At 32.3% G+C, this 24294-nt stretch overlaps 1 protein-coding gene across 3 annotated transcripts in view; it reads left to right on the plus strand.

Annotated features, from left to right (window-relative positions):
• The window catches only part of LOC119638025, a 52189-nt gene that overhangs the window by 11377 nt on the left and 16518 nt on the right, over positions 1 to 24294 (plus strand). Inside the window, exon 1 of one of the 3 annotated variants that reach the window (XM_038034586.1) lies at positions 1370 to 2229. The exons of the other annotated variants lie outside the window; for them this stretch is intronic. The gene's annotated coding sequence lies outside the window, so the exon portion shown is untranslated. Of the gene's footprint in view, positions 1 to 1369; positions 2230 to 24294 lie in introns of those variants that run through there. 3 annotated transcript variants of the gene reach the window in all.

Consider the following 24294-nt stretch of genomic DNA (forward strand, 5'->3'; position numbering starts at 1 on the left):
CTGTTTATGGCAAGGTCCAAGCAACATATTGAAAAGGAATTTGATCTAAATCTCTCTTTTTGATCTACGATTACTTTCGGAACCACAAAATGGATGACTCTATATAATGAAACGTGTAAAAAGACGATACTGTATCCATATCGAGTTTGTCCTGTTTTTATGATTTTCTTATTTATTTTATAATCGTTCCTTACTGAATGGTTTTGACACACATTCGATGTTATTGTAAAATCAATGGTTCTGCTGCATGCAAAAACAGCGTATTCATATGTGTTCCAAGACTCTTTCTTTTACGCTATGACAACAATCAGACGTCGTTCACAATATTTATTTCTGCTTAAAGTGCTTTTGATATTTCTATCGTTGAAGGTTAGGAATATGCCAGATTTATCCGTACGGTTAGTGCACACCGCATAAAATGTATACATTGGTGATTAGTACAAGATTCATTATACTGGACTGCTCTTAGAACGCTCTTAATAAATATATACCTAACTCTCTTTTTACATTATAGATGAGAATCCAAAAAACTTTCAACTCATGTTAAATCAAATTTCGTGTAAAAAGGGAATTATGTGTATAAAGATGAAACTCGGTACAAATATTGTGAAGACTGCGAGCAAAATATGAGGATTGCTATTTATTGGCAACTTATTGTAGACATATCCCGTATAAATGGACAATATAGCTAAACAATATTAAGTTTAGGTTAATATGAAATTATTGATAGGGGGGCAAATGTTATTCAGTTTCAAACGTGTTAAAGACCGTTCTTACTTTAATACGGGATTTATAATATTTTATGGTTGCATTAGTGAATTTTTTATACAGTACGCACTTTTGCCTATATGTTTAGGTATATGCCATACTCTATACATTTATGTACGCAACATATATAAACTAATAATTATATTTATACATACACTTGCATTACTACTAACATAGATATATTGCACTGATACTTATACTTAAGATGATACTTATCGTTATACTTATGGATGCGCTTATGCTTACACTTATGCTTAGACTTACACTAAAACTGTATACATACTTGAAGATGTACTTGCATTCGTAATTACACTAATACTTATATTATATACACTTATGATTATACCTATATTCATTTACATCAATACTTATACTTACAGTAAGTAATCTTTACAGTCGCACTTATATATAAACTTACATTACACACAAGCACATTAATATTTATAATTGGTTTTACAATTATATATACGCTTATATGTATTTGTATTTATACTTTTATTCATATTTGTACCCATATTTACATATATATTCTCATACAAATACAATTATATTGACATACTTATAACTTTATTTATACTTAAACTTTAATTATACTTATACTCGCATACATACTTATTTATATCCCATGCTTTCCTATACACTTTTATTTCCATTCACACTTATGTGTGTTAATAATGTCATTATACTGACATTTATACTTAAATATAGACAATTTTATAACTGTACTTATACCTTCGTACTTATACCAGGTACTTTTACTTCAACTTATATTTATATTAACACTTTTACTTGTGGCTATAATTACGCATGCGCATGTATTGCTGAAAATGTTCACATTTAGTAGTGGGAAAAGTACAGCGCGGCGCGGCGCGGCGCAGAGCAAGCGAGCTAGATGTGAAAGCCATTAAAAATATTTAAACAGGAGTATATTAGTATGTGTATAAATAAAATAACGTTAATTTTAACCGCCGATTCTTGAGTACATAAGTAATAAAACTTTTCAATAATAAATAAAATGAAAAGCGATTTTAATTTCTAACTCATAAACAATTACATATATGCATGTTTTTGTTCATATTGCAGATAGTGCAAATGCAAATTCACTCGGTGGCCTGTCTTCTCCCATCCTCAAAAATTGGTTTGTTTGTTGAGTTCCGGTCTTAAATTACTAAGAAAATCGATTCACTAATGTGCTCGCATTTTCGCGAAAATCTATAAACTATCATTCATCTTTAGTGTTATTTATGTAATAATATATTACGATTTGAATGTTAATCAAATTAAAAATTATAAACAGGCAATCAGTTTTATTTTTTTTTTTTTTATATGTGTCCTTATCTCAAAGCTATGCTTTTTAACGATTCTTATCTATGCGCTTAGTTAAGATAAAAGCGTAAATATGAACGAAATAAAGGACTCACTATATACACAAACACACTTTCTCTTTTGTTGCGATAAAACGTAAGCAATATTAATAATAATTTATTATCTAGACCTTAGATCATGCATAACAACATTCATAAATATTTTAAATGGCAAATCGTAATAATTGTAAATTTATTTTACGACAACTTGCTATTACAGCTTCCAGTGAACACAAAACTTTCGTATCCTTGGTCACCAATTGTTTTTATTTAAAATAAATCATCTCATATGAAAAATAGTTTTCTAAGTTTCATCATTCAGTATAAGCATAAGCACAAGCACAGCAAAGCACACGTATTAACAATTTCATGTTGACGGCGTTATTGTAAACTGAAATTCTGATATCAAAAAAAAAAAACAAAAAAAAAAAAACAAATGAAAGAAAGCACAGCATAAAGAAAGAAAGGAATTGCTATTTAGGTCATGAATTATATACGTATGTATGAATATATAAACAACCGACACAACTGAAAAACATTCACTTTATATTTTTTATATTTGCACATAAACACACATACTAACTTAGATATATATGTATGTATGTATGTATGTATATATGTATGTATGTATGTGCGCAACTCGCGCACATGTGACATAGATAAATTTCATTTAATGTGTAATTTTTTTTTGTATTTGTGTTGTTATGTTTGTGATTACACAGAAAGTAAAAAAAAAAAGAAGAAAACATACTCTGGAAAATGAATGAAACCAATACATACATGCAGTACATATATTCATATATACATATATACATACATACATACATACGTATGCACGCATAAATTTGAAGGCGCACAAATTTAAAGGTATGGAAATTAATGCAAGTAATTATTTCTGCAAATAAACCTTAAAGTAAACAATCATTTTTGATGTTTATTTGCAACATCGCAGCGATTCCTTCAGAAATTCAACTCATCCGTGACTTAGACGTATTTAAATTTTGGGAATTAATAATGAAAAACAATAGCACAAGTAGTTGACGATAAAGTCAAAAGTAAGGAAATAAGAAAGTTATAGGCATCGTTTAAGCCAAATCTTGCTTGATATAAAAAAAAAAAAACAAACATAGAAGAACTTACTATTATATCTTCAGCGCGGGCACTTTTATGTTCATCTGATTGCTTACGAGCAATATTTGATTACATGACGAACATATACATATATACATATGTATTGGTAATACACCATATTATACGGATCGTACATATTTCAATTCATTGATTTTTGCGTGATTCGATAGCACGCTTGACGTAATTATAAAATCTACGATTGTTGGTTAGGGTCCTTTCAATATTTACACATGAACTTCTATTTTCATAAAAGCACTTCATTGAGGAGAAATCGCAACTCTACAAAAGAAAAAAGAGAACAAGTTTAAGAAAAAATTCATTTTACTAGACCAAAATTTGGGTAATGTAATCCTAATCAGAACAGCTAGTTTTTATGTGCTATTACTACGGGTGATCTACCAATAGCCGGCAGCCGGTGTCATTGAGTCGAAAAACTAAAGCAACATGTCAAAATGCATTGTGATTTTTTGTCATGGTGGCGTTTGAACTCGTACGGCAAAACTTGCCCGGGAAACGGTAACATTGCTCACCTGGAACTATTCTGTCCTGATAGCTGTTATCAGTAGACGTTATTCCTTCTGATTAACAATGATTAACTATCGATGGATTATTATCTGGTCGACCAGGGCTTCCGTTCTTATGCCGATATCTAAAAAATGGACGCAACCTCAAAACGCCAATTATCTTATCCGTGCAAAGCATTTTAAATAAGCCAATGCTTTTCGTATTTTTCTTGAGGTGTTCAATTTTTTATTGATTTAAAAAAAAAAATGCGAACGTATTTATCGCATTTAAAATATGTACACCTTTGCAATTTGTAGAAACTCTGCTACGTTTCAGGAGTAATGTTTTATTTATATCGTATAAGTTTTGAAATATCGTACATACATAATTGGATTAACGCATATCAATGCAATCGAATATCATGTATATGTATATTCAGGTCGTTTGAAAAAGACAATGAAGTATGTGCATGGCTGCATAATATTGTATAGGGTCATATATTCAGTGGAAGTTGGATTTTGTACCGATCTTTTAACAAAGTATTTGCTCATTTATTTCCTCAACTTTAGGGTGAAAGGAAAAACTTTGATTTCTGATATATACCGCTTTTTTATATTTACATATATTTGAAAAGTTAACAGCAAAAAATGTGCCCTATGCGCACGGATCGACCGCCACAAATGAAAACTTGTATTGAAAACGGTTCGAGAAATTTCGTTGTCAAGTCCTCTATCTGACGCATAATGGATCTGTCGCTGCTGATGTCTGCAACTCGCTGCGAATGACACCTAATGACTCCTGACATTGAACATGACCTTAAACAGTTTTTTTTAAATAGTTTTCGTGTAAAATTTGCCTAAATAATTTTTTTTTTTTTTTTTGATTTTTAGTAATAATGAAACTTTGCTACTCAAAATTTTCTTTATATTGAATGAAGTCGTCTTATAGATAAAAATAGTTTAGATAAACAATGTAAGAATAGAAAGAAAGCTAGATTTGTAAAGTTTAACATAACATAACATGGAACCATATTAAGCAAAATGAAAAAAAAAAAAAATCTCTTCTATCTCCCCATAAAGCATGATTATACCAAGCCATGCACAGTCATTTTTCAATTAGTGCTACTTGGAATTTGAATATTGATATAATACTGCGGGTATATATATACTGACGTATGTACGTTTCCTACTCTCTTATGTTAATGTAGATGTTTATGTTATCTCTTTTTCAATATATATATATATATTTTTTTTTTTAATGTAACTATTATTTAATAATGGGAGGCGTACTAATTTTGTAAATTGATTTGTGAGTATCTTAGACATACTCGTCCGGTTTGATAGTTGAGAATATTTGTTTAAGTTAATTGGGATAGGAAGATGAATATTTGCCCAAATATTGATTGCGAGAGAGGGAACACGAAAGTGTAGCTTCTCTTTGCAAAGTTACTTTAATCCTTAAATAACAAGCGTAAGTTATTCTGTTAAAGTGTGAAATTCACAGTTTCTTTTCTTTTTTAATCTTTAAATAAGTCGAAATATGCCCTGCAAGTACTTCATTCGTAGCAACTGTTACCCTTCTCTCAAATTTGAGAGAAAATGCTGCCGAATCATGACAAATGACAGGTGATGAAAATTGGACGCGATATAATATATCTGAGATCATGTAAAGTATTATGAGTTTCTTTAACCCAACGAAACAGTCAGTCAGTCGAAGATCTTACCAAAACGATTAGTCGATCTGGATGATTAGCATTATGTTGCAAAACACATTTAAGAAATGTGAACAACGCTCCAATGAATTAGCTCCGATTATCACCGATTTTTCCTTCCTAATGATAATCATTAAATTATTTCTTTACGTGGACTTTGTACTTTACCAGATTGAGAAAATCTATTGGCTAACGATGGACAATACCTGAAAGAAAATATTCTATATAAAATTATTCGAGCTTTGGTTAGATCAATATAGTTTCCTTTGTAGCGGTGTACAGGTTTTTGAGCGTGTCATTTATTTTTTGACCACAGATCTGCAACGACTTCACGAACGTGTTTTACCGAATCTAAAATCCGTTTTCTTTACAAATTGAAAGTTTTGAATTGTGTTTATTGTGATTGTATTTGGGAGCGGCTCACGCTTATTTTGCAAAGGTTGCCCTTTCTAAATTAAAAATTGGCGAGAGAGTTTAAGTGTTTTAAAAACAAGAGGACAGACTGCTGCATTTAAATCGATTCGGAATTTAATCCTGATCAAGAAAAGCTACATGCATTTTATGATCTCTTTCTCATATATTTCGGTATGCTACAAACAGAAGGAAAAGTTGATTTCAAATGAAGTATATTTGATGTTAAAATTGATTTGAAATATTTTCTTTCAAAATACTTTGTTTATTATCATGAGATTTACTGGCTGCAGGTTTTATCGGGTTATGTTATAGTTCATAATATTAATTTTTAGCTCGCATGAGAAACATTGAGCACTCATGGCCTACTTGTACGAACGTGTGTTATGCCTAGCAAGATTTAGACAGACGCAACTTATATTATTCTTGTCCATTCAGAATCATTTCCTAGATTGATTTAAACTTATCCGCTTTTCTGTTCGCCTGATGTCAGTGCAGACGACAATTTGCGAGATATTTTGAGGAAATTTGATACACTTTTGTGTTCAGGACGAACCTTATTGAAAATATATTGGATCGGACCATTTTGACGACCATTCCTTATTTTCTTATATAAGATTTTATTTTGAAAAAGCCGTTATATGACAACAAATTGCAGTATTCAAAAGTTGCAAAGTCTCTCTCATATAATCGTTTCTTCATACGACAAATTTTTCATAGTTCATAATGAAAATTAATCTATAATAGCAATAGGTTGCATATAAATGAACTATAGCAAATTTTGATCACGTGCGTTCACTTTATATACAAGATCCCCTGTAAGTATTCCCATGTAAGCATACTTTTGCATGGGAACAAGGTATAATTTTGGGAATTTTATCAAGAAAATACGTAAAGAAAGATTTGTACTAAGCGAAACGGTATAGGGTATTTAACGACCGGCCTTGTTCGACTGGTAATGCTTTTTTCTTGTTTCAATTTATTAATCTTTATAGAGAAACAAGATGGGGCGGCTAATCTGAGATATTTTGAATTTCAAAAAATTTATGGATTTATGGATATATTGATATGAATATCGAAGTAGTTTCAAATTTTGGACTTAAGTCTAGAATTTAATTAATTGATAAATATATTATAAGCAAATAAAAGAAAGTAAGAAACTTATATTTGGCGGGGGCCGAGTCTAGCACTCACACTACTACGCTTTTCGCGTTCTACTCTCCAAAAGTTTTTCATTCGATGCTAATATTATTAACAAAAAGTTAATCGTGCTGTCTATCGTATTCATTTTATAATTAACCCATTTTAAGGCAGATACTATCTCTTCATTTGAAGAATGTATTAAATAGTTTTAAGCACTCTATTTTGTTTGCCGTATGCTATGCTAAATAAACATGAAAGTGAGACAAAATGGGGAAAAAATAAAATTTAATCACTTGTAAGTTTGTTTTGCTGGCATGGCCGATTTTTTCCATTTTTGCATGTAAAGAGTACGTTGTAAAGTACATGTGAAAAATGTCCTCCTTTTAACTTTTTTTAAAAATACAAAAATTTTGCCTAAAAAACCGAAGTTGCGTTCAATTTACGCTCCACTGCGCGCTTCTGCTCTCACCAATTTGACTCATTTTCAACAACAACCTGCGTGCAGAAACTTCCAATGTTTCTACTAAGTTTGAAGTCGATATCTAAATTTTTCCGATCAGTGGAGTGCCAACAACAAACAACATACACGCAACACGGAGGGACAGACATGGTTTAATCAGTTCACGAGTGTTACATATCCTCTACATGTAAAATACCCTCTATCTTTCAGTGGTTGATTGATACAAGAATTTTAATTTTATATCGAAGTTATGCGAAGTTATGCGAGGTCTACGTATCCGTATACTAATGCAGTTCGTTCGTGTCAAAATAATTCACACGATAGAAAAGTATATATTTTATGATGTGAACATTCGTAATTTTAGGAATATTCACATCATAATAGATGAAGTGCCCGAAGGGCGGATAATGATGACGACGATGATGGTGATGGCAGATTACAAACGGAATGACAAAATGAATAAACAAATACTTTGTTGTAGCTCATAATATTAATCGTTATACTCGAAAATGATAAAAACTCTTGATGTGATGAATAACGAATCAAACGAATATCGAAATCTATAAATAGAGTGAATGTTAACGAAAGTGGAAAAACAAAGAAAAGAGATATATAGATTTGTCATATGATTATCATATTCTTCCTTTTATTATTTTCGCGCTTTAAAAAGCACCCTACAACAATAAAATTTTCGCAAATCTCTAATACGAACCAATGCGATATTCGCGGGTATGTTATACGTATTGCATTGAAAAGTGAAAACAATTTGCGTCGCGCCAATTATGTTTATTTTTATACGTTGCCGTTTTGCCCAAAAATGTATAGGTTACAATGAACACTAAAATTAAGAAATTACTACGAACTAAGTATAATAGAGTTATCTTAATTTTGTTTTCCTCTTTCAATTTCTAAACATTCATTAACGATTAATGGTTCTTAGGCACGTACTACCAGACACCGGGCAAACATCCTTCTGTATATAGGGAAAGGGTTTAGTAATAACAGTATATATATATATATATATATATATATATTCCAATTCTGTATATTTTTTCGAAAAATTTTCAATGGCATTTAATTTTAAAATACTTATTACTGAGGTTAACAATCGAAATATTCACTATCATGGTCTACGGCTTTTTGTTCTTATCGGGGCAGCTTGTGGATAGACTCGTGGTAGAAACTTCATGGTTTCGACACGAAGTAAAAATCGACTTATTTTCGCACATCTTTCACTTTCTAGAACCGCTGACCTGTTTAATATGACTGCATCGATCCGAACACGCGGTAATCAGAAAGAAGAAGGTCTGGAGAATACGACACAATCGACGTAACGTACGACGAACGTACGCGATTGTTCGTCGTTGTTAAGCCTAAATTTTCTGCGCAAAATCTCGCATTCTACCAATTTCTAATCGTTTCATAGCTGACTGCGACTCCACTCCAAGCTTAATTTACTCATCTCAATATGCTCATTTTTCCAGTTCAATATAATTTAAAATGGTTAAACGTACGTTGCCAGATTTACTTGACATATTTAAAATAAGTTTTTTATATTAACTGTTTCAAATAAAAACAAAATTACATTTCTTTTTAACGAAGTCTTCGACCTGGGCGTTCCTCTCTATTCTATCTATTTCTCAACGGCTTGGCTTAAAATTTCCACTGCAGCTTCGTAACATCCAGCGTTCGCTGCAAAGCAAAAGCAAGCCCAGACAGAATTTACTTGCGTTTTGGATCGATCACATAACTGTTTCTTTTCGCATTTCGTATCACATATGTCACTTATATTTGAAATGACTTAGCAACAGCTTGCAACTAACGCTAAATTGTTCTGAAAAGATAATTTTTGCTCTTTTTTTGGTATAATTTAGGACTAACCCGAAAAAACTCTTTTCTTGTGTACATTAAACGTCTAATTGGGCGGATAGGCAGCGAAACAGAAATACGGAACGCCCTATATTGAAGTCTTCACAACATATATTTCTTTCGTTACAAATTCGTTAGAAAATTGATCTTCTAGGATGTGATTATATATTGAAAACCTAAATCTTCTAAATATTTTTTTGTGGTTTTTTCCGACAGCAGATCGATTTTGGCCGTAATCAAAAAATATGTTAATTAATTCTGACATAAATGCATGCAATTTGGTCGGGTTTCCATTTCATTGTGGCTATCATTTAAATGAACCTGCTGACCGTCATACTCGTGAATCTCGCCTTGGTGGAGAAATTCTCTCAATCAAATGTCCCCCCAAGGATGCCTTATGTCTAATTCGAAAGGAAGATCAAATGAAGATAGTCTTTTTTTGCAAAATTCACGCTTTCATGACTTTTTCTTGTTTGCCACAAAACTCTTCTTACGCAAGGCAATTGCCTTTATTAAAACTGCTGACTTCTCATATTTATATCATAATTACTTATTGTCTTGTCTAACACTATTGTTACAAATTTTATATAACCACAAATTAATAATTCCTATGTAGTCATAGCTTCGTATCAATCTTGTAGACTAAACTCCAGAATTCACAATACCAAATGGACCATTATGACTGGAATGACTACTTATCAAGAGAGATCAACATAGTTGAATCGTCAATAAATCAATAACAATCATCATGTAATCTGCATAATCAAATCTCTCTGTTATCATCTTTATTGCTGTCATCAACTTTAACCTCTAGAGAAGAACTTGTATTCTAAAAATTCACAATGTTACCGGATGTGTGTATACCTACGGCCTGATCCATTCCTCTTTTGTATACAAAAAAAAAAAAAAAAGAAAAGTAATGCGTATAAAAATGACATGGAATATCAAAATAAAGATCATTATCGCTAAATTTTTCGTTAAAAATTGGGCAAAAGGAAAAGCGCAATTAATTTTTCTAAATCCCGGCAAAAGAAAATATTAAGTATCTTTGCTTTGGATGGTCCGTACGGGACGAAACGAGGTTATTTGTGATGCAAGTTGAGCTTGCTGATTTGTTAAAGTTTTTGATAATACTAACTTTCCTCAAGGACATCTCTAGACTTATGCTTCGAAATGCGATAAATTGCGAAGAACAAATGAAACAACGTTGTCAGCTGCGTTAAGTAGCAAGTGATGAACGTGACGGAACTTATAATGTTCTCACTTTTCAGTTTTATTTTTCAAAACCATCTAAAGCAATTTACTAGCGATGTCGAATTTCAACTTATTTATGGTTTTTTTATTCCCTAAAATAATTTCAAAAGCGTTCTGGGTTCCGATAAGGCTTTGCGATGTTTTACATAACAGATCTAAACTGAAATCAGAATTTTATACAAAATTTGGATGTAGATTATAGGTTACAATATTTTGCCTATTGTGAACGGGTCCCTACACTCATTTTCAAACTCAATTTATGTATGTCAACCTTCAGCTTTAGTTCACAATATTTGCGTGTAGCGACTGATAGACGTGGACGTGGATAAATCAACTCAGAATCTTGAGCTGATCATTAATACCTAAAATATCGGCCAATATATAGTTTCCAGTGCGCACATATAATCTGCTGAAGTACCTTAATCCTCAAACAACGCCTTTTCAAACTTCATCCCGTTTTAATGACTTGTTTACAAGTTACAGTGAGATGTTTCTTCAAACTCAACATTAGTTTAAAACTTGTTCTTTCCCGTCGAAAACAACAAATTATCCGCGGGACACTTATGATTCTGAATGCGGTAGAAACCGTCAAACGAAACCCTGGAGATTACTTTAGATAATCAAAAAATATTCGAATATATCAAAAGGGAGCGTATGCTCATACCGAAGATTAAACTTGTATTTTGAGAATCCTCGCCAACCGTTCTGCGAAAGAGGAATCAAAAAATTAGAGAAGCGCTTAAGTGATTTCATTACACTTGAAGGAAAAAGTTTTTTTTTTTTTTTTTTGGTTCATTTAACTGGGCGGTCTGAAGAATTATAATTAATTTGTTAACCCTTACTAAGTGCTTGGGAGTGATCGAAACGAAGGGCTAAATCTTGCAAACCCGTCTACTGTGATGGCCTGTGGAACAAAAAGTTTCAGTTCATATCGAAGGACAGCCCGTTTAATTGTAGATTCGTAAAAAAAGTGACGTCACAGACTTATAAATGTAAAAATTTTGATAAGGATGGAAAGGCATTTCAAATCCTCCACTATTGTAATAGAAAAAACCTGCATGTGGATCAGCGCTTGCTCTTTTATATCTGTTTTTGAAAATTACGCAGAATTAACAAGAATAACAAGTCATAACTTCTTACCAACTAACATTTCGGCTCCCTATCACACGTATGTAATGTGCTTAAGGTGCTGGTATTATTTTAATCATTTTTTTTTAAGTTGAGGAATTTGTATTTAAACGGCTTAATTTTGCGTACATTATCCGTAATTGTGATGACATCTTAGGTAAAATTTGGTGGCTGTAGTGCGGTTGGTTGGTTCTGCTATGCAGCGGCTTGCGTTGCATGAGTTTTGTTGTTGCATCCAGTCATACCTGTGTGCGGTAAACGTAGTAGTGCAATCCACGCGGTGAAATTGGGATATGCTATCAAGGTGTGCGTGAATTACACTTAAAGTGAAAGTTAAAGATAAACAACTTTAAGTTAAACTTATTGAAAATTAAGTCTGTTGTATTAAGCAGATTTGATACTAGCTTTCTGCCAAGTGTTACGCTGACAGGTGCGCGGATTGAGATTGCCAATGCAGTGACAACAAATCTTTGATTCAAAGCTAACTCCAGACTGAGCGCTGAAAGTCATCTTATAGTAATAAAAATACACTATATTTTAAGGAAACCATAGCTTTTACCCTCCTTTGCTCCTGTTGAAATCAAATTTCAATTGATTAAAAATTCTGTTGTTCCGTATCCGTGTATCGTATGGAGCTAATGCATACGGATATCACGGACTATCTCTCTAAAAATAAAGTCCAAGTGCCCGGTGAATAAGTGTGCGAGATATGTTTATATCAAACGTGCTTCTTAAACATTTTCGATGGAAATTTTTCGACCTATTTAAATATCAGAAACTTATTATTATTATTATTATTATTATTATTAAGTTCGCCAGAGAAAAAAATTCTAAGACTAAACTCTTAAATGCACTAGCATCTTATCCATCAGATTATTCTCACCTATATTCCGAGGTACTTGTATGATAAATGTCAATTCAATAAATTTCAACGTATGAATGAACGATGAATTTTATACATATTGCCAGGCCACAGGTATCTCTATTATTTAATATTGGGCTGTAAGAGACATTGCTTTCTTATTAGTATTATGCAGATAGAATTGCCGCCGACTAGTTATTTAATTTTGGTCTAATTTTAAGTTAGTTTGACTTTATTTAGTCTTAAGTAAATATAATAAATGAATAGATGAATAATTAATTCATTGATCGAAATTAATTATTTTTATTTCTCTATATTGTACTTGAATCAGTCCTTGCTCGAAAATATCAAAATTTAGATAGTTTGTCCTTTCTCAAAATAGTTAATTGATTAGTTAATATTAATTTTATAAGCAATCGCTCTAAGTTATCAAGCAATAGTCGAGCGTCAATTAAGAGCATGATTTAACCGTCATGAATAGTAATTGAGCGAAAGTTTCAAAGAAATAACCAACATTTTTAAACTCAAATTGCAATTGGAATTGCTTAACGAGTACTTTCTTAAAGAATATCTTACAGAGTTCTCGAAATCTATTAGAATTTCGCTACGAAAGCAAAGAAATACGGGCAGGCAGGCCTAACGTAATGTATATTTGTGCTCATAAAGATAATGAGAATAATGTTTATGTGTGTTTTTTTTCTTTTTTTTTTTTTTTTTTTTTTTGTTGAGAAACATTAAAAGAAAAAAAGTTATTCATAAGAGATGCGCAAACTTGAGATCTAGCTCTCGCTCATTGGTTGCATGCTTTGATTACTAGGACAGTTTTGTGCAACAAACCAAATCGACAGGTATAGACGCCTCGCTAAAAATTCTTATTATTAATGAGAGAAATTATTCCCTTTATAATGTAACATTTGTTAATATCTTTAATAATTTCAGAACAAAACGAATCAAAAACTTTCCAAGTTTAGAGCTTTAAAATTTCCCAAGAGCACAAAACATTCATAAGCACTACACATATCATACACATTTGATGAAATGAACCAGAATAGCACTGTAAGTTTCATTTAGTTTATACCCCTACGTAAGGACGTAACCGCTATATAAAATATAATGAAAACAAGAAACCAGTTAAATAGTGCGCGTATATATGATGTATCGAACTCCTCCTCTATACATATAAAAATTCTCTATCTGCATGTATATATATATATATATATATGTGCGTTATTTTTGGTTGAGTTTTATTTTATAATCCAGTTTTGTATTTTAAATTGAATTTTATTTTATCTTCGTTTTTTAATTTTTTTATTTTTACTATCATGAACTTTAAAAAGGTTTTTTTCTTTCTTTTTAGCTGAGAGCATTAATTAAACGCAAGTCATAAACAAGAGAGAAAAAATTTTCAGCATAGACCGAATTCGTAGGCACCCACCAACAAATATTAGCAATAACTTGCGACATATTTTATTTGTATTTTATCCCAAGGCATACAATAATCTAAGTCAATTTTAATCGAGCTGTGGTCCAGTGCTCATAGCAATAGATTTTTTTATTTTTAATATGTATGAAGATAGAGGGTATATTCATTTTCTCATAATGTTTGCAACATCCAAAACGAAGCATCAGCATGAAATCCCAAGTTGATTAAGCCATATCTGTCCGTCTGTATGTCTGCGTGATTTATGTTGTTGACACTCTCTTGGTCGCAAAAATGAAGATGACCACTCAAAGTGAGCAGAAACTTTCGACGTCTTTGCAGTCAGGTTGGTAATGTAAATGGGCCAAATTGGTCACAGCACAAGTCCACAGTGAACGCAATTCCGTTTTTCTAAATCAAAAATTTGTGGTTTTTTGCTAATTACTCACAAATTATAAAAGGTAGAAGGCTGAAATTTTCCTCACATCTACTTTACGAAAAACTTTAGTATGTTTTGTATTTGTGTGCAAAAATGGAAAAAATCCGTACAAGTAATTAAATTTTCCCTTTTTAATTTTTTGGGGTTTTATGCTTATAAGGTAATCAACACAGAATGTTTAAACTACTATTTTGTACATTCATCTAAAAATGCGTTAAGCGTAAATGAAGTTTGGCGGACGTCCCGACGTAGTGGGTTAATTTTTCTTTACAATACGGTTGATACGGGTATCAAATAAAAGGATTTGGAGAGTAGAAGGCGACAAGCAAAGTGCGTTAATTCTGAACGTTACGATGTGGTAGACTACATTTTCTTAACGATATCTTTTAGTAAAGAACAGATGGAAGATGAAGGATAAATTTTATACCATTCACTTTTTATGACCGGTCGAATCGTTTAATACACCTCATTGGCTTCATATAAACATCATGCTTGATCGCAAGATATAAAATTCCTTCCTTCCGTATGCCGACTATGTCCATAAGTCGTATCGTGCAAAACTAATATCCAATATCATCGCACATCTCTCAAATTGTATTTCTATAGAGCTTTTCAATAGACTTCTTCTAGTCGTTACGGCCGCATTTATATCAAAATTGCTCTGTCTTTGTCAAATGCGTACACTTAGGTCCTTAATCCCAAACCAAATACGTTCAGTGGCTTATGGTGATGCTGCTCCATCATATCCCGGTTGTCGGTTTTAGTTTCAACGGTTTAAAAGTGGCGACACGAATTAACTAAAAATGTCTTTTTTTGGCCACTTGTTGCAAGAATTGTCCAGAATACGCTGTTGCACCTCGAATGGGAAGTTCTGCGACTCCCAGCGTACGCACCAGACATGGCGCTTTCGCATTACCCATTCGTTCAAATCGGTGCAGCATGGCTTGCCTGACACACAGATCTGCAAACTTGAAGAAGTGCGAAAATGGGTCGGTGGATGAATCACTGAAAAACCAATATAAGTTCTTTCGACATGATATCGCCAAAATGTTTGCAAAAATATTGTAAAACGTTGTAGAAAATGATGTAAACTACTTTGATTAATATATATTATGCGAGTTTTCCGCATTAAATGTCTCCCTCAAGTGAAAAAGTGAACACAATTTTTGCAAACACCTAATATGTACGTATAATAAAAATATATTTCTACAATCTGGGATGTCGTAAGATTCTCAGTCTCAACAACTAAGTGAAAAAATTGAAATTCCACTTTTATTTTATGCAAACACGATGGACCGCTTACAAACAGATCGAAAATAACCCAAAAACTTGGGAGCGCTTCATATATATATATATATATACGTCAACTCCACCTAATGCTTTCCGATCGGTAATTGACAATATATCGGCTTTTTCACTATATTGCATCGAGGAGGTGAGGTTAATAATCATCAAACAGGTGCATCTGAAGTCCTAACACAATTTGCCCCGATTTGTTCAATTTCGACTTCTAAAATTATAATGTGCGTCTTTCCATTTTAATCTAATTTATTCGTGCACATCCGAGTGATTGGTTTTTTCTTTGTCCCCTGGCTTTGAACTTCGTTTTTAATTAAATTAATTGATTACGAATCAAAACTTTTAAATATCATGTAACTTTTTTGCAATAATCATGCAATCCGTTTAAGTGATTCAAGCGTTAAGAGAACGCAGCATGTAAATTATATTTTTGCTGCGTGTCGTTGCGGGAAAGTTTCAAGGTGAACCGCTTCCATATTGTCATAGTTACACATGATTTTTTTCTTAATAAACTTTTTAAAATATTTAAATATTCTTTTTTTTAAATATTGTAAGAAGAAACCTAAACTTTTTCTAAAAAACTGATGTAAAACATTTATTGCCATTGCTTAACTAACCTAACTAATTTTCGGGAGTAAGTGAAGAGTGTTTATTCCAAACAAAAATACATCAGAAATTATTTAAAAACAAAAAAAAACAAAAAAATCTCCGCTCTCTAATATTCAACATGTTCAATAAGAACTTCTCAACATCGACGTACTAAATTCAGTATCGTCTTAAGCAATGATCGGCAACCAAAATGAGGGATGGGTAGCCTACGAAATTCACAACTTGGTAGCCGGCGGATCATTAATATAGTTTTTTTTTTTTTTTTTTTTATATGCTTATAACAGCTCTATAGTTATAGAAGAATTCCCATTGCTTTTTCCCCTTTTTTCCCTTTAAATGATTTACTAGCATCAATACGTAATCTTCGTACTACACCATCGCAGATTACGTAAAGGTCAAATCCGCGGCAAATACGAAAGTTAATTATATTTTAAAAAGGAAAGGAAAAATATATATTTTCAATTTTTTATTCCCAAGAGGGCAATCTCAACATTTGGTTAATCCCAGAGGGTAGAGTAACTCAAAGTAAATATATGAAATCGCAGCTATCTCCACGCCCCCAAGCCTTTGTCGTCAATACGCTATTAGCCGAGCAAGAAATAAAGGCCAACAAATTAAATAATTCTAACCAACATTTATATGACAACAATTTCAGAAATTGAACATAATCTTAACAATAGTTGATTAATCAACTAGTGTTACACATTCTATATATATATATATATGAAATTAGTAAGTTTTTTGCAAGTAAAGAAATTTAAAAATGCCGATGGCATAGCATAATGTATAAATGAATTCATTTAAATACTATTGTAATTTAATGAACTTTCTCCATAAATTTGTTTTAATATAAAAATAAAGCAATAACATCATTAATAGAAAAAAATATGCGATATGTGACGTGCTTAAAATAGAACATACTAACACACAGCCATTCACAATCATATACACTCCTCACGTCGAGTTTTGAAACCATGTTAAACGAAATTGCAAAGTTGGTCAAACATGTGACAAAAGCGCACAAACGAGAACATATTCGAATAAGCAGTCATTAAGGCAGACTAGCAATCAGGCAGTCAAGGCAGTCAGCCAGTCAGACAGACAGTCAGTTACTCAATTATTCAGTTATACAACGAAGTGGCTAAGCAAAGACAGACAATAAAACAAGCAATCGAGTGTGGCTGGCTAAGCAAGTTACTCAGCCAGCTAGTAACCTAGAATATCACTATCGGTAGAAGCTTACAAATATACTTAAGCTAAATGTGTATATAGGCATGTACGTCTGCTTTCATAGCATATACAAGGAGATGAGTTAATTGCTCATATAGAGAGAAAAGTATATGGATACTACAGCATACATATCGTCTGCTATACATAAAAATTTCAATAAAATTATGTTAAGTAAGAAGTTCAGCAAATAAGTAACGAAGAAAAGCAAATGAACATATGATAAGCGGAACGCTATGTTCACTAAATAAGTGCCTATTTTCGATCGAAGAACTATTTCTTATCGATGCTTTATGTTACGTTTACGATGCCCTGCGCACGCAATATATCAATTTTGCCAATTATTTGTAAGACGCTGACTGGAATCATAATCGAATTTAACTATGATCTCGACCAAGTCCTTCAATTCATGGATCCGTGTATAATTATTTTTCTAAATTACAGTCTTATAATTTTAGAGTTTTGTTTTTGCTTAGAGAGGGAGAGAAAGAAAGAAAGATTTTACGTAAGTTATAAATTCATTCTCCTATGTTAGGTTCAAAAGTCAGTAGAATCGAACCAAGTAAATGATCAATTAAATATTTTCTAATAATTTCATACCAATAAGATAGAATAGGTAAGTTCGCATATCTATGTCTTCCTGCCCCGCTGTCTGCTTGATTCACTTTGCTTTGAAGAGCAAACTTGGCCTCAAATTATTGCTTCTCGCCCTTGCTGGATTGAAATTTAAAAAAAATGTTATTACAAATAACTAATAATTATACCTGTCTTTGTAAATTACGAGCTCAAAAGTTTCGAAGTGGGATCTTTCATTTCTTGTTACACCGTACACCACTTGGTACATAGTATATTAAGTTTACCCGGTTGTACGCGTCTAAGCTATTCTGTTATTATACCATTCGAAATAATTCTATATCGATGTAATCCTATCTGTGCCCCTATTTGGTGTCTGACGTCTGCTCAGCATACAGATCGTAATATTCGAGATACCGTTTTGAGCCAAGAGGGAACCCTATTAAAAATGGAGAGAGTCGCACACTTTCTATGACCATTCCATATAACATAATTATTTATTTCGAACGACTTGCTTTGATATATGAGAAAATAAAATCAAAATTTCTCTGCAAAAATTGCTGAGCATTGAGACTCCAACAATACAAAGTTGATGTGAAAAATATGGATCTGGTGAGTCAATTTTTTGAACTCCCTCTTTATAACACCATTGTTACGATAAGTAAACCATGGTATGGCAAAAATTGCTTCCACTTTTTAATATTTTATGATGAAAATTTAGTATTAACATAGTATAAAATTTAAGTGTACGAGACATAGACCGTATGTATATTTTTTGGAATGCATTTACTAAAAGGGTTGTCGTGAAGCTTTTATAGGAGAAGAATGTACGATTTTCTCTAGTTTTTCACGTAAATACGAGAGTGATTTTATTAGGCGAAGCGGTGCAAGATTTTTACTTTCCTTTCACGACTGGTAACACTTTCAGTCGTTTAAAGAAAACTTTGCAAATTAAATTGACGAATGGAAATTAACAAGATAAGTCTAAGTGTTTACACCCTTTTTTCGAAGCATTATGGGCCACGATTATATTCTTTCCTTGAAGGGAGAATTCCAATTGATGGATAATAAATTAACAAATTTTATGACCTTGATCTTTAGAAAAAATGGCATTATTTTAAATTGAAGGTTCGGATAGAGACTGATAATAACTAGAAAATCGCTTTAAGGTAAACGAAAAACGAAATTTCCATACAACAAATTTGAGAAATATTTTTAATTAGCAACATTTAACATCTGATGTTCGTAGCGTATAATAAAATAATCGCTCACATGCTTGCAAATCTTATATATCCACTACCATTCATGCTTTCGCACCAATACCAGTTTAAGTTTGCCTTATTTTTACTACCCGGTCACTATTAAGGAGTTTAAGAAGTTTTAAATGAATTTTTTCTAACTAAGCAGAATGCATCTTCATGTAGAATATTCGCAATAATTTTTATACCCACCACCGAAGGTTGGAAGGGTCGTGTGCATAGCACGACGTAAACTGAGAACACCTCTGTTTTTAAAAGGAAATGAAAAATTGGTTTTTTTGCTCATTACTTCTAAGCTATGGCAGATAAATGTACACAAATTGGAACGCATATTCTGTGGGCGATGATGTAGCCTCTGTGCACAAAAATGGAAAAAATTAACCGATTAATTACCCAATATTATGATGTATCAAAATTTAATTATTTTTTCAATACTTTTATAACGCGTACAAACAAGTCTTAAAAAGTATCAATTGTAGTGAACGTTCTTAAAAGTGTTGCAAAAGTGTTTGGAATTAATCTAAACTTTTCACAGCGCTTGGCTACAACGCCCACATGCTTATACGACAAAAACTTTTATTTTGAAAATAGAAAAAGCCAGCTGCGCCCACTCCATATTATAGAACATGAAAATGTTATTCGTTTATCTTTTTTAGCATAACGGTGATAAGTACAAAAGATTCGGTCCCGACCGAATTTAATTTTCTTACTCGTTAACATTCTTTCTTTTTTAGCTTATGAGTAATGAGTAGAAAAGTTCCAAAAAATTGAAAAAGTGAAGTGAAATGATAATGACAATGACATGAATGAGGAATGAGAATTTGATCAGTTAGATCTTTTATACGCGTGGTAAAAAATTTCAGACTTTCTACCCTTCATAACTTATGAATAATAAGCAAAAATTCAACATTCGCCCTAGACCCACTATTAAATACCTTACACCACATTGTCTAACACAATTCTTATTTTGGCCATAGAACGCTACATTTATACCCCGTTTTTATGTGAACTTACTATTATGGAACAGTATATTAAAAATTAGATGCCTTTGCAAATAAGGGCGTACTTCCCCTAAAAATGGCTGTGCCCAAGGAACTTCAAAAATTGAGATACGTGTTCAAAATTCAGGACAGTCAACTTTTATATTAAGTTACTATTACGGATCAATTTTCATCATAGAATATTAAAACTTACTCTTTTTTGCCCTAAAAAGGCAACAATTTTCCAGAAAACTTTGATATAGAATGCAAAAGTAGGCGTACTTGTTCCAAATTTTGCAAATTTAATTTTTATATCAAATTACTATTGTGGGTCAAATTCCATCATAACATATTGAAATTTAGACCCCTTTTGGCCCACAAAGGACCAACGATCGTGAAAATCGTTATATAGGGTAGGATGCAAAAAATAGACCATGATGGTCGAAACTTGGTGCAGTGAATTTTTTTATATCTTAAATTACTATTGTGATTTGCTGCTCATTATGAAGCGTTAAAAATTAAACCTTTTTGTCATATGAACTTCTGTTTTCGTTATATTTGAAGGGGTTCTAAAAGTTGCTACAGCCGATCCAAAGTTTTTATACCAATTTATAATGCCGAAATATTCTTGCTTAGCCGTTTTTATCGAGAATTTTCTTTTTTTTTTCGAACGAACCATTTGCAATAGCGTTCGCCTTTGAGTCAAAATACGTCCGGAACACAAATTTAATTAAACAAATTTTCACATGGTTTAAAGTCTCTAAAATACAATTGTACGCCTAGAAATGATGGCATTCTATCACTCAAATCATCTTCTGACGAGCTATGTGGTGTTATTTCAAACATTTTTAACTGTGATGGAAGAGTAGCTACCTTATTTCTCCGCACAAAAGTGGGAATAGGCATTATGTTGAGAACTACAGAGGCATTGCCAAGTTCAGCATCTTGCCTAAACTGTTTATAGGAATTGTTAATCAACATTTACCTTTCGCTATCAAATTTTATATATCTCAATTTCATCATGGTTTCGGAAAAGAAGTTACGAATCGCTTAGAGTTTACTTGCCATGTTTTCACGGATTTTTCTAGTGGCTATCGCCCGAATGTCGTATATAGTGATTGTAGCAAAGCGTTTGATTTAGTTAACCATAATTTATTGATCTTCAGACTCTATACCTCTGGCTTCCCTTTCTGCTTAGTGAAATGGATAAGCACCTATTTGGGTAACAGGTCAGACAGGATTCTGTTTAACTTCATCACCTCGGATGAATTTCATGTGACATCCGGCGTTCATCAAGACAGCCACTTATGGCCCCTTTCGTTTAATTTATACATTAATGATCTCCCCGCGGTGATAAAAGCCAACTAGATCTTAATGTACGCTGACGTTGTTAAACTGCTTTCTTCCTTTTCCTTGGAATCGCAATTGTGTCATGTTTGGTTACATAGGACTTATTAAATCTTATGAAATAAAATCTAACAAAATGCAAGAAGCTTCCTTTCTTAAGAAGGAAGTCATTAAGTACTGAGTATTTCATTGACTCACACAAATTGGAAATCGTTGATTCTTTCATCGACTTAGGGGCTTTATTCGACCAAAGATTACGTTTTAATTTGCACATTGAGATCTGTTTCAGCAAAGCTAGGTCGGTCCGCGCTTGGTTTCATTTAGATGTGGTCCAAAGAGCTGAATGGTCTACACATTACAAAAAGGCTATACAAAAGTTTAGTCAGACCAATAATTGAGTATGCCTTTGTTGTGTGGTCTCCTTCCTATAGATGTTATATAGATTCAATAGAATCCGTTCAAAAACAATACTTGCTCTTTGCTCTTAAGAATTTGATTTGGACTCGCTTGTCTTTGTGCCTTGTTCATTTTCGGAGTCTTTTACAGAGACTTAAATGATATCTATCACTTAATCTCAATATCGGATTCAATAAAGTCTATCAAAACAACTTTGATTAATTAATACGCGTATTTAAACTAATTAGCAATCTTAACATCTTGCTATGATTCGGAAATTAACTGGTGTTGTGTACTATTATCGATTGCGAAGCTTTTGCATGGCCTAGGGGTTCGCTTACAGCTCGGGTCTATAGTGGCTGCGGGTGCGCGTCTGTGCTAAATGTGTACATATTTTTTTCCTTTTTTTCTCTCTTATTTTTACATGAATTCTATTCTTCTCTCTTTATAATTTCTTCATGTTTTTGATTTATTTTTTTTTATTTTGCATTGCTTGTCTTTTTATACTTTGTATTAGTTTTTAATAATAATTAGTATAAGATTTCCTCAGAGTCAATTGAATTCGGCTGCTAATTTATTTTACCTGAATTCCATGTGTAAATAAATGAATAAATAAATAAATAAAATGAATATCAATTTTTACAACTTTATTGAAATGATTTATGACTTTCTACGAACTGAACATTCTAACGTAACATTAATACTGAATAACGAAACGCTGCCTTCACGCGAAAGTACAACGAGATAAAGAAAAGTGGGATCATAAAACTCGGGTATTTCCCGTAGTAGACCAAGTCACAAGTCAAAACAAAGTCAAAGTTGAAACAAAGCTAGGACAAAAAATTCGTGTAAAAAATTATATTTTTTCTTACTGTTGGACCGGGCTATTTCAAAAACGGAAAGAAGAGACTATGCAAAAAAAGAGTTGGGTGTATATGGAAAGTCAAGAAAATATATCCAACAGAAATATATAGAAAATCATCACCATGACGTAATATAAATACGGCTCTCAAATATTAGATGCACAAGCATGATATAAACCTGTACACTCAACGTAACACATACCTGAAGCGTAACATTATCCAAAATAAAAATAACAAGTAAGAACATTAAATTCGAATGGAATCTTTTATACCCATCACCGTTATTCTAAAAAAGACAAAAGAAGTAAAAGATCAAAATTTTCATGCTCTATAATATGTAATGCGTACAGCTGATTTTTTCTGTTTGCAAAATAAAAGTTTTTGTCGTATAGGAATTATAGCCGTTGAAGACATGTCCTTTGAAAAGTTTAGCTGAATTCTAAATACTTTTGCAAATTTGTAGGCGAAATCCTCATTTTCACTAACGGGAGAAAGTTTACCACAAATACTACACAGTTGGGTAGACAGACATTCATTCATTGACTGACATTGCATTCTAAATTTGAAACTGGCCAAGAATTTATATACTTTATAGAGTTAGTTTTTGAAGCTTCTTTCTGTGCGTTATAAAGTTATTGAAAAAATAATTCAATTTTGATACACTATAATATTGGGCACACACGCTACAGTATCGTTCATAGAATATGTGTTCAAATTTATGCACATTTATCTGCTATGGTTTATGAGTAATGAGTAAAAAACCAATTTTTCATTTCCTTTGAAAAACAGAGGTGTTCTCAGTTTACGTCGTGCTGTGGGCAAGTCCATCGAACGATTTGTCCCATTTTCAATACCGACCTGCGTGCAAGAACTTCCAATGTTTCTGTAAAAAGTTAAAATCCAGAGCTTTATTTTTGCGGCCTGGAGAATGTTTACAACAGACATTAGACAGAAGATGGACATGCTTAAGACGATTTAGAATTTGATGCTGATTAAGAATATTTATACTCTGTGGGGCGCCTAATGCTTTCTTTAGGGCCTTGCAAAAGTTTTGACAAAATGCATATACCACTCAGCCTTCGGTGATGGGTATAAAAATCAGGTTGAGTCGCTTGAAACCAACTAAAATCGGAAATTATGGATCGATTTCTTACCTAATGCTTTTTAGTTTATTTTATAAAGTTAATATTCGGTTAATATTTTAATACATTTGACTGAAAATTTTCTATGGGAATAAGAAAACAATTGTGGATAAATAATAATTTATCTTTATTTAA

This window comes from Glossina fuscipes, unplaced genomic scaffold (assembly GCF_014805625.2).
Source record: "Glossina fuscipes isolate IAEA_lab_2018 unplaced genomic scaffold, Yale_Gfus_2 61, whole genome shotgun sequence".
NCBI lineage: Eukaryota > Metazoa > Arthropoda > Insecta > Diptera > Glossinidae > Glossina > Glossina fuscipes.